This window comes from Canis lupus, chromosome 15, assembly GCF_048164855.1.
Source record: "Canis lupus baileyi chromosome 15, mCanLup2.hap1, whole genome shotgun sequence".
NCBI classification, from domain to species: Eukaryota; Metazoa; Chordata; class Mammalia; order Carnivora; family Canidae; genus Canis; species Canis lupus.
The window spans coordinates 53,327,559-53,338,766 of record NC_132852.1 but is presented as its reverse complement, the minus strand read 5'-3'; the positions used below and the strand labels follow the sequence as shown (position 1 = coordinate 53,338,766).

The following is an 11,208-nucleotide window of genomic DNA, read 5'->3' as shown; positions in this document are numbered from 1 at the left end:
AGCCATCTTAGGCCCCTGTGAATAAGAGCTGAACTTTATAGGAAAAACTGCAGAATGTCCTCAAGGTCCTCAGCAGGTAATCCCATATCAGAAAGACAACAGAGCTCAGAATTGCCCTTGGCAGAGAATCCTGTATCAGAAAGACAACAGAGCCCACATCTGTGGTAGAAAGTCCCATATTAGAATGAGAACAGAGCTCAATGCCCTTAAAAGCCCCATATCAAAATGTAAACAGAACTTGAGAAATTCTTCCATCCCTTCTGAAAATCCCCTAGACCAGCCTATAAAAAACCCAGCTGTAACCCACTTGGGGTCCAAATCCCTGCTCTGCTGTGTCGGGTATACTTGGACCCAAGTTCGAGCTTGCTAATAAACCCTAGTGCACTTGCATCGGTGTCGGCTCCTTGGTGGATCCGCAATCTTGGGCACAACAGTTCAGACATGTAAAGAATAAAGCCCTCAAGAGGAAGGAGTTAAGTGTGAGGACTTGAGGGAGGGGTGTGTTTAACCTGGAAGAAGCAAAGGAAGGTCATATGGCTCTAGACAGCAAGGTAGAGAGAAACACAGTGATGGCGGGGGTAATGGGGTCCCTAATGGTGGTAGAGCTGGTGATGATGGTATTGGTGTTGGTAGTGGTGGTGGTGGTAGAAGTAGAGGTAGTGACAGTGATGGTGGTACTGGTGGTAGTAGAAGTGGTGGTGGTGGTTGTGGTGGTAGAGGTAGAGGTGGGTGGCATTGGTGGTAGCAGAAGTGGTGTTGGTATTGGTAGCGGCAGTCATGATGTTAAAGGTAGTAATGCAGGTAGAGGTGCTGGTGCTGTTGATGGTGGTGGTAGAGATGGTAGAGGTGATGGTGGTGATGGTGCTAGAGGTAGTGGTGGAGGTAGAGGGGGTACTGATGGTGGTGGTGAAGGTGCAATTTCTCAAGGAGCTACAGTCACCCAAGCAGATGAAGTTGAGGGATTCCTGGGGCCCATGTGAATGTCAATGAGGAGAATGATGTCATCCATATTAAGGCTCATGGGCCCCCAAATCACACAATTCTATCAAATATGAACTCTAAATCAGAATTTGTGAGGGCAGCCTTTAAAAATCACAGATGTTGGGGCAGCCCGGGTGGCCCAGCGGTGGTTTAGCGCTGACTTCAGCCCAGGGGGTGATCCTGGAGACCCTGTATTGAATCCCACGAACAGCTCCCTGCAGGGAGCCTGCTTCTCCCTCTGCCTGTGTCTCTGCCTCTCTCTCTGTGTGTCTCTCATGAATAAATAAATAAAATCTTAAAAAAAAAATTAAAAAATAAAAATCGCTTATGTTGATTTGTAAGCAAGCAGCTTCTCACACATAGATCATTTTATGTAATCTGGTTCAGGATTAGTAACAGCAGGAAATGTATTTGGGATGATTACTGAATTAAGAGACTAAATCTACAAACAGACCCTGGCCAGGTAGGTGACATTAGAACTCTAACCCGCAGCCTCGGCAGTAAAGGGCCCTGGACAGTCAGGGCTTGGTCAATGCCTGCGAGCTTTTCTAATTTTCATCCCCAACGTCCATCTCAGGACCAAACAGGGAAAGCCAAATATCCTCTCCAAACTGATCACATGAAGAAAAAAAAAAAAAAACCTGATCACAGAAGATGCCCAGGCCTCAGCTACGCTGTGCCAGCAACCTCCAACTAGGGCACAGCTGAAGCCTTTTTGTCCTCTATAAACCTGTCCAAGGGGCAGCCCCAGTGGCGCAGCAGTTTGGCGCTGCCTGCACCCTGGGGTGTGATCCTGGTAGACCCGGGATTGAGTCCCACGTGGGGCTCCCGGTGCATGGAGCCTGCTTCTCTCCCTCTTCCTCTGCCTGTGTCTCTGCCTCTCTGTCAATAAATAAATAAAATCTTAAAAAAAAAAAAAAAAAACCCCGTCCCACTAACATTTGAGTCTCCATTTGTTTTTTTGTTTTTTGTTTGTTAGTTTGTTTGTTTGTTTTTGTTTTTTTTGAGTCTCCACTTGTATTTGAGTCTCTGCCGCGTGCAGGTGATGGTGGCTGCCTTCCCTGCTATAGAAATCTCTGAATCCGGGACGCCTGGGTGGCTCTGCGTTGAGCGAGTGCTTTCGGCTCAGGGCGTGACCCCCGAGTCTGGGGGATCTGGGGGATCGAGTCCCGCATCGGGCTCCCCTGCAGGGAGCCTGCTTCTCCCTCTGCCTGTTTCTCTGCCTCTCTCTGTATGTCTCTCATGAATAAATAAATAATCTTTTTTAAAATCTCTGAATAAATAACCTCTATTTGTTCTCATTTGGATGGTCTCCCTTTTTTACCACCACCCCTCCCCCCCCAAAGTTTCTTCACGGCTAAGCCCGCTCACCAGGTCGGGGAGCGGTTCCTGCCGATGCAGTTAGCTCTGCTACCGCTAGGGGGCACCATTCTCCCGTGAAGCGCGCCGCAGCCGCCTCCGCCTCCGCCGGCCCCGACCCCACGGAGGAGGATGGGGTGGGCGTGGAAAGAACTGCAAAGGCCCACCTGGCGGTGCTTAGCTTTTCACAGGATCCGAACGACTGATTTTCGCATTTCCCAACGTAACGTGGTTATAGCGCAGATGTGATGCAGAGCAAGTCCTTGTTCAAGACTCCTAGGAAGGGGATAGAGATGGGGAATGGGCTCAGCAACCAATAGTTGTCAACCTCTACGCGTTTCAAATCTGGGGCAGGATAATTCTTTGTTGGACGGGAGGGCGCCGAGGGGGAGGGGAAGCTGAGCTGTGCTTTGTAGGATGCTTAGCAGCCTCTCTGGCCTCTACTCACTTAATGCCAGCAACCCCCCCCCCCCCCTTTGCCGATTGACTTTAAAGTATGTCTTCCAATGTTGCCAAATGTCTCCTGGGGAGCAGAGCTGCCCCTAGGTGAGAACCACCGGGCTTAGCTCCTGTGAAGGACAGCTCTCTGTTGAGACCCTTTTAGCAATTCCCACCCCAACACACACGCACTCATTTCCTTCGGACCAGGGTGTCAGGGAAAGGAAGCCCCTGATCTTGTCTACTGTAGACTCGACCCCAGTGTGTCTCCCGTGGGGACTTGAGCCACCTCCACCAAACACACTTGGGGTGCTTGTAAAACTGCAATCCCTGGGCGCCACCCCAGCCCCTCAGCAGGAGGATCCCTGTGGGGAAGATTAGATTGGCTTCCCCTCGCCCACCCACCCTAAACCAAGGGAATTGTCACGCAATTAAAAAGTTCCAGGGCTGGGGATCCCGGGGTGGCTCAGCGGTTTAGAGCCTACCTTGGGCCCAGGGTGTGATCCTGAAATCCTGGGATCAAGTCCCACATCAGGCTCCCTGCATGGAGCTGCTTCTCCCTCTTTCTATGTCCCTTAAGAATAAATAAATAGGGGATCCCTGGGTGGCGCAGCGGTTTGGCGCCTGCCTTTGGCCCAGGGCGCGATCCTGGAGACCCGGGATCGAATCCCACGTCGGGCTCCCGGTGCATGGAGCCTGCTTCTCCTTCTGCCTGTGTCTCTGCCTCTCTCTCTCTCTCTCTGTGTGTGACTATCATAAATAAATAAAAATTAAAAAAAAAAAAGAATAAATAAATAAAATCTTTACAAAAAAAAAAAGTTCCAGGACTGACTCTATACTCCCCCACCCTCACGCCCCAGGTCCTGCAATCAGCTCCTAAGAGAATTGGACCCTGGCATGAAAATTCTGGCCCTGGGTCACCCACATAAGCCAATACCACCTCTACTTCCGTTCCCGTTCCCCAGCCTTCCACGTCTCTACTGTCAAGCCAGGCACCTGAGAACAGTAGCTCCTGCCTGCGGTCCTCCTGGTAAAGCAGCAAGGTTGTGCCTGGTCAGACTGCTGGGCCCTTCCAGGCTCATTCGCAGTGGCCTTAGGCAAGGCGCCCACCTCTTTTGGGCTGTTTCTTCACTGATAAAAGAGGCTGATGTTAGAAGCTACCTCCTGGGTGATCCCTGCAAAGCCTTAGCATTAGCTGGCCCACGCTCAGCCAGGCAGGAAAGAACAGAAAGAATGAGAACTGGCAGCTGTTTAGTGCCTTTTTTTTTTTTTTTTTTTTTTTTTGCCTATTCAAGAAGGCAGGAGCTGGGTACGGCTGAGGGCCAGCTGGCCTGATCTCCCCAGACACCTGAGACCCACCAAAGGGAGTTACCACGCCCAAGGTCACACTGCTATCTAGGGGAGTCAGATGTCACCTGGCTCGCCTTTGGGGCAATATCTTTTCCTCTATGTTGACCTGAGAGACACAGAGAAGTGGATCAGATATTAGGGGCCTCTCAGAAACATGTTCCTTTAAGTGAGGTGTGGCCTCTGAGAGGCAGTCCAGTGCATATAGGTTATTCGGAGGTCTAAAAGCTGAGATCAGGAAAAATTAAAATTAAAAATAAATAAATAAATAAAAGCCGAGATCAGGGCTTGGGGGGACGTTAGCCAGGCGCCACGAGCTGGCGGGTTTTGAGTCCGTGCGTGCAGCTCTCAGCTCACTATGTTGTGTGATCAAAATGTTAGGAGGGATTCCCAGCAACCCCCTCCCCTCGGGTTTGAGGAGACTGTCTAGCTGGCAGGGAAGTAGGTCAGGGAAAGCTCTGAGAAGCAAGCGGCGAGAGCCGGGTACAGAGCTGATCCGACTGTCCTAGCGTGTTCTGGAATCAGAGAGAACAGGAGGAGCTAGAGCTGCTCAGACGCAGAAATCTGTGACTCCAGAAAAAGAGAATGGAAATCACCACACTCTTGTTCCCTTCCCTGAGGCTCAGCTGGGTCTCCCGAAAGGAACAGAAAAGAGTATGAGAGAGGGCATGGCAGGCCTAGCATTTGCGGCTGCCGGGTGGTGAACGCCGTCACTTGGTTCCCTGCTCCGTCCTAAACACACTAATCCTTGTCCAGCTATGAAAGCCTTAATTCTTTGTGGCGGGAAGAGAGTGACCCTCCAAAGCTAGGGTCATGGAAGGGCAGCAGATGGTTGTCAGGCAAAAACTGTGTCATTGTGTGACTTGCCGATTCAGTGATTCTTTGGGATGCCCAGTGGTACCCTGACAAACGTCAGGGGCCCCCCCTGCAGCTGCCGCGGGAGAGAGAAGGCTGCAGAGCCCTCAGAGGAAGGGAGCGCCCACCGGCCAAAGAGCCCCCCTCCGGGCCACTCACCCCCGTCCCGGGTGGCCTCCACGCGGCCCTTGCCTTCCCACACCTCCTGGATGACATTTGATTGGGACCAAGAACAAACCAAACCCAGGTTTGAGGTTTGGGTGAGATGGATGGCTCGCTTTTGCTTCCTCAGAAGAGGGTTGGGGCGGCCAGGAAGGCGCCCGCGTCCAGCTGTCTGTAGGCTGGGGAGAATGGCCAAGGATGGGCTGGCGTTGGAACAAGAAGGGGAGGCTCCCTCAGGAGGGCAGGAGCGGGGAGCCCTGCTGCTAGGGGCTCAGGTGGGCCATGGGAGCCATGTGGAGGAGCTTTGCCAAAGGCCTACGAGGTGAGGCTGTGCCTTTCTCCTGCGCCTCAAGTTCCTTCCTTGCTCTGTGGCATCCAAACGTCGAGAGCCTAAGCATAAGAGAACGACTGCTCCCCCACACTGGCTTTCTGCAGAAAATAACAACGTGGGCGCCTGGGTGGCTCAGTGGTTGAGCATCTGCCAGGTCATGATCCTGGGGTCCTGGAATCAAGTCTTACATGGGGCTCCCCGCAAGCAGGGAGCCTGCTTCTCCCTCTGCCTGTGTCTCTGCCTCTCTCTCTGTGTGTCTCATGAATAAACAAATAAATAATCTTAAATAAAAGAAAAAATGTATTTTAAATACAATTTTTAAAAATAAAATAACAACACCCAAACCTCTCATCTGTTATCTGCTGTGTGTCTACCTTTCCATTACTCACTGGCAGGCAGGTAGCTGGAACACAGAGGAGGGGTTGCTGTCACTCAAAGACTGAGAAGGAATGGGTCCCAGTGATCCAAGCAGGGGACAGCCAGGCTCTAAGGAGGGGTGTCAGAGACTCCTGGAGGAGCTGCATTGCCTGTGCCTTCCAGACAGGAAGCATAACCGGGATTGTGGATTAATGCTGATCCAGAAATCTCCATCCAAGGTGGCTGGCATAGGGCAGAGCCACTGCTCTCAGGCGAGCTGGTGTACCAATGGGCATGGCGTGAGCCAGGCAGGCCTAGGCTAGTGTGAACGCCAATAAGGCACAGAGCCTCTTGGAACACAGATTTCCTGTCCATAAAACATTAGGGGTGATATTGGATTGCTATGAAGGGTGGGGAGGAAAAAAAAAAAAGGGGTGGGGAGGATTATGTGACATGACACATGTGAAGTTGCTGGAAAGAAAGACTCTCAGTAAATGTTTAGCAGCCAAAGAGAATTTTTTAAAAGATTTTTTAAATTTTTTATTTATTTTTAATTTTTTAAAAAGATTTTATTTATTCATGAGAGACAGAGAGAGAGGCAGAGACATAGACAGAGAAGAAGCAGGCTCCATGTAGGGACCCCGATGTGGCACTTGATCCCAGGACTCCGGGATCACACCCTGAGCCAAAGGCAGACGCTCAACCACCAAGCCACCCAGGTGTCCCTAAGATTTTTTTTTTAAGATTTTATTTATTTATTCATGAAAGACAGAGAGAGAGAGAGAGAGAGAGGCAGAAACACACAGGCAGAGGGAGAAGCAGGCTCCATGTAGGGAGCCCGACGTGGGACTCGATCCCGGGTCTCCAGGATCACACCTTGGGCTGAAGGTGGCACCAAACTGCTGAGCCACCCGGGCTGCCCAGATCTTTTTTTAAAGATTTTATTTATTTATTTGAGAGAGAGAGCATGAGCACAAGGAGGGGCAGAGGGAGAGGGAGAAGCAGACACCCCGCCGAGCAGGGAGCCTGATGCAGAACTCGATCCCAGGAACGTGGGATCATGACCTGAGCCCAAAGCAGATGCTTCACTGACTGAGCCAGCCGAAGGGAATTTGAAGGGAAGTTAAACAATTCGAGGGAGGTTCCTGGTCAGTCTCTCTCTCCGGCTTCAGGCTAGCTTTTTTCCAGCCCTGGGTCATCCTTCACTTGGTTTATAGGTGAGAAGAAGCAGACTCTGTGCTGTGGCCCTAAAAGAGGTGGGGGGAAGCTCAACTCTGATACAGGACTACTCCTGTATCAGGAGTATCAGGGTATCCCTTCTGCTGAACTCTGAATACTTTTGTGCTCCTGCAAAAAAAAAAAAAAAAAAAAAAAAAGAGAGAGAGAGAGAGAGAGATTAGGAAAGTAACAGATGGGAGGTAACGGGGAGTGCCCCCAATGCGCCAGGCCCAGCACTACTCCCTTTGCTTGTTAATCTGCTTTAATCCCCTCAAGGGGATGAAGTTGGTTATAACTGTTCCTATTCCCACCTTCTGGATGGAGATCCTGAGAGGGGCAAAGCAGTCTGCTCCAGAGCCTTCGCTCCTCAACAGGATGCTGAAGGAAGAGGAGGGAGGGGTAAGAGGGTTCTGCAGTGCTCCATGCTTGTTCTAGGTGGAAAAAAGCAAGATTCAAGATCAAGAAAAAATCAACTCTGGGATCCCTGGGTGGCGCAGCGGTTTGGCGCCTGCCTTTGGCCCAGGGCGCGATCCTAGAGACCCGGGATCAAATCCCACATTGGGCTCCCGGTGCATGGAGCCTGCTTCTCCCTCTGCCTATGTCTCTGTCTCTCTCTCTCTCTGTGACTATCATAAATAAATAAATAAAAATTTAAAAAAATTTAAAAAAATAAAAATCAACTCTGTCTCCCTCCTTGCATCCACACCTTTCCTGACCTGAGGCCAGGCACTGTCTCCTACCCTAGGCCTATTTTCCAACAGGGAGAGAAGCTGAGGATAGACAGGGAAGGCTGGGGGCACAGTTGGATGGTCCATCCCCACCTCGTTTGTTGGTTTGTTTTAATATATTTTTTAAATATTTTTTTTATTTATTCATGAGAGAGAGAGAGAGAGGTAGAGACACAGGCAGAGGGAGAAGCAGGCTCCATGCAGGGAGCCGGACGAGGGACTCGATCCCAGGTCTCTAGGATCACCCCTGGGCTGAAGGCAGTGCTAAACTGCTGGGCCACCTGGGCTGCCCTTCATCTCCACCTTGGATGAGTACCCTGACCTCTGGAGCTGGCGAACCAGGGCTTGGGATGCACCAGAGGTAACATCAGCTGGGACAGCTCCAGGGAGTGGCAGGGGCAGGACTGCATAAGAAAGGAGGGACCGTGCCATGGCCACAGAGCCACTGGATAGCCCAGGGACAGGAACAGCCATGAGGTCTGAGGTCGGGGGCTGTGACAGGCAGGCAGGGATGGGAACTTGCAAAGCACAGACCCCAGCATCCCTCAACAGAGTCTGACCCAATGAACTGAGGCAGGGGATTCTTCTAAAACAAATTAGTGTCTAGAACTCGAAGACCATGGAGCAGATAGAGTGGCAGCCACTACCAAGGTGTTGCCACTAAGGAGCTCCCCAGCCTCCTCTCTGGTTTGTCCACCTGACCTGCCCCTGGCAATTTGGAAGCCACAAAATCGTAAGTGACTGGCCTGCTTTGTGCACTGGGTTGGGGGAGGCAGCCAGGTGGGCTCTCAGCTCAGTTGTTCTCCATTTGCTATTTGCTCTGTTTTGCCAGTTTGCCTCCTGATACCCCCGAACCCCCAACCCTTAAGAAGCCAAATTTCTAGTCTTTTTTTAGGAAGTGAAATGGGGGAGCCTAGGTGGCTCAGAGGTTGTGTGTCTACTTTTGGCTCAGGTCATGATCCGAGGTCCTCGGATGGAGTCCCTCATCAGGCTCCCCACAGGGAGCTGCTTCTCCTTCTGCCTATGTTTCTGCCTCTCTCTGTGAATAAATAAATAAAATCTTAAAAAAAAAAAAAAAAAGGAGCGAAAATGTATTAAATGATGCTTCAGCAAACAAAATAATACGAATGCTTATACTTTTGGGGTGCCTGGGTGGCTCAATCCATTGAGTGTGTATCTCTTGATTTGGGCTCAGGTCCTGATATCAGGGTCTTGGGATCAAGCCCTGCAAAGGGCTCCAAGCTCAGCGAAGAATCGAAGAGTCAGCTGAGATTCTCTCCATTTTCCTCTCCCTCTACTCCTTCCCCAACTTGCTCACTCTCTATCCCCCCCCTTTTTTTAAATATTTTATTTATTTATTCATGAGAGACCCACACAGAGAGAGGAAGAGACACAGGCAGAGGAAGAAGCAGGCTCCCTGCAGGGAGTCTGAAGCCGACTGGATCCCAAGACCCTGGGATCACACCTGAGCGGAAGGCAGACAGACGCTCAACCACAGAGCCACCCAGGCATCCCTCTATCTCCCTCATAAATAAATAAATAAATAAATAAATAAATAAATAAATAAATAAATTCTTTAAAAATACATACATAAATGCTTATACCTTTTTAATAAAATGCTTGCAAATTTGTATTCTGAAAGTTTATGGTGGCTAGTTGAAATGGGTATGGCATGCTGGAGTTTAGGAAGCTTTAAGAAGCTCTAGAAAAGCTTCAAAGATCTCACAGAGGAAGGAAACCCTCAGCTAAGAAGGAGACAGAGTCCCCCACACACACACTGACGTCTAAATCAGTCCCTCAAATCTTGGGCCCCGGGTCCACAGGGACTGCCCAGACGGCATGCAATGTTCCCCACGTTCTGAGATCCTTTCTTTGCTTTCCTCTCTCCTGCACACCCCCTTCGTGGATTTATATGCTAAACCTCTATCTCTGTTCCCCCTCCTTGCCTGAGCTTTAGGGGGCCCCGAGCCAAAGACGAGAGTGACTTTCCTCCGGTGCAGAGACGAGCCTGGGGTTTTCCCCCCGCGCCCATAAATCACCACGCTCGGCTCCATCGCCCTTTCGCCGGGGAACTCCTCCGCTCAAAAACCTTGCGTGGCCCCCGTTGTCCTCAGCTAAGGAGCCCCGAGCACTTGCGCGCGTGTTCTTGGGCGGCCCTAAGTCCGCGATCTGTGTGCCCCGAGGGGGGGGCTGGTCCTCCGTGAGTCACCGCCCCTCCGGGGGCCGCCTCCGGACTCCCCTCCCCGCGCGGCTCGGGGACCCCCGTGGCCCGCGCCCGGGGCGCCCGGGGCTGTCGCTGCGCGGATCCTGGGGGCCGGGGCCGGACTGCAGCCCGCCAGGGTGGCCTGGGGCACCCCGAGCGCACGGAGGTGGGGGTGCCGGGGCTGTCGCCCTCCCGCGCCTGCGCCCCGCGCCCGCAGCCGCGCCGCTGGCTCTCCAGCACGGAAGGGGTTAAGCCGCCAGACCCCCCCCGCCACCCCCACCCCACGGCGAGGGGAAGAGTCCGGCAGAAGGTCCTGTTTACCGGAGCCGCTCGAGTCCGCGCGGCCCTGGGAGAGGCGTTGCCGTGGCAACCGGCCTGGCGCCCGCCAGCTGCGGATGAGCTCACGGGGCGGGGCGGGGCGGGGCGGGGCGGGGGGACGCGGCAGCCCTGCACTCGCCCACGGCGGCGGCCCGGCGGCGGGCACGCGAGCGGAGGGCGCGGGGAGAGGCCCGGCCGACTGCAGGGCGCGGGGCTGCGGGCCATGGCGCCCCGGGCCCCCGCCGCCCGCCGCCCCCGCCCGCCCGGGCGCCCCCGAGCTGCGCCTCGGAGCCCGCGGAGCCGCGGCCGGCCGGGAGGTAGGGCCGGGGCCGGGGGAGCGGAGGAGGGGATGCGCGGGGCGCGGGGGGGCGGGGGGGAGCCGCCCCCCCCGGAGCTGGGAGCCGCTGCCCCCCCCGGAGCTGGGAGCCGCCCCCCCCGGAGCTGGGAGCCGCCCCCCCGGAGCTGGGAGCCGCCCCCACCCCGAGCTGGGAGCCGCCCCCCGGAGCTGGGAGCCGCCCCCCCCCCCGGAGCTGGGAGCTGCCCCCCCGGAGCTGGGAGCCGCCCCCCCGGAGCTGGGAGCCGCTGCCCCCCCCGGAGCTGGGAGCCGCCCCCCCCCCGAGCTGGGAGCCGCCGTCCCCCCGGAGCTGGGAGCCGCTGCCCCCCCCGGAGCTGGGAGCCGCCCCCCCCCGAGCTGGGAGCCGTCTCCCGGAGCTGGGAGCCGCCCCCCCCGCCCCGAGCTGGGAGCCCCCCCCCGGAGCTGGGAGCCGCCCCCCCCCCCGGAGCTGGGAGCCGCCCCCCCCCCCCCGGAGCTGGGAGCCGCCCCTCTGCAGCCCCGACTGCGGGCTTCCCGTGTGCGACGTGCGGGACCTGCGGGGCTGGAGCAGAGGGCTGGCCAGACGGCCCCCGGGGGC

General features: G+C 54.4%; 1 long non-coding RNA gene across 2 annotated transcripts; it reads right to left on the bottom strand.

The window, feature by feature from the left end:
- Window positions 1-6,755: 6,755 nt before the first annotated feature.
- Window positions 6,756-10,401, bottom strand: LOC140605228 (uncharacterized). 2 transcript variants are annotated; one of them, XR_012007932.1, is made up of 3 exons: window positions 10,301-10,401; window positions 7,360-7,479; window positions 6,756-7,177 (listed from the first exon to the last, which is right to left on the bottom strand). It is a non-coding gene; the product is annotated as an uncharacterized lncRNA (long non-coding RNA). The 2 variants fall into 2 exon arrangements; XR_012007931.1 differs by lacking the exon at window positions 10,301-10,401 and adding an exon at window positions 9,723-10,136.
- Window positions 10,402-11,208: the final 807 nt, after the last annotated feature.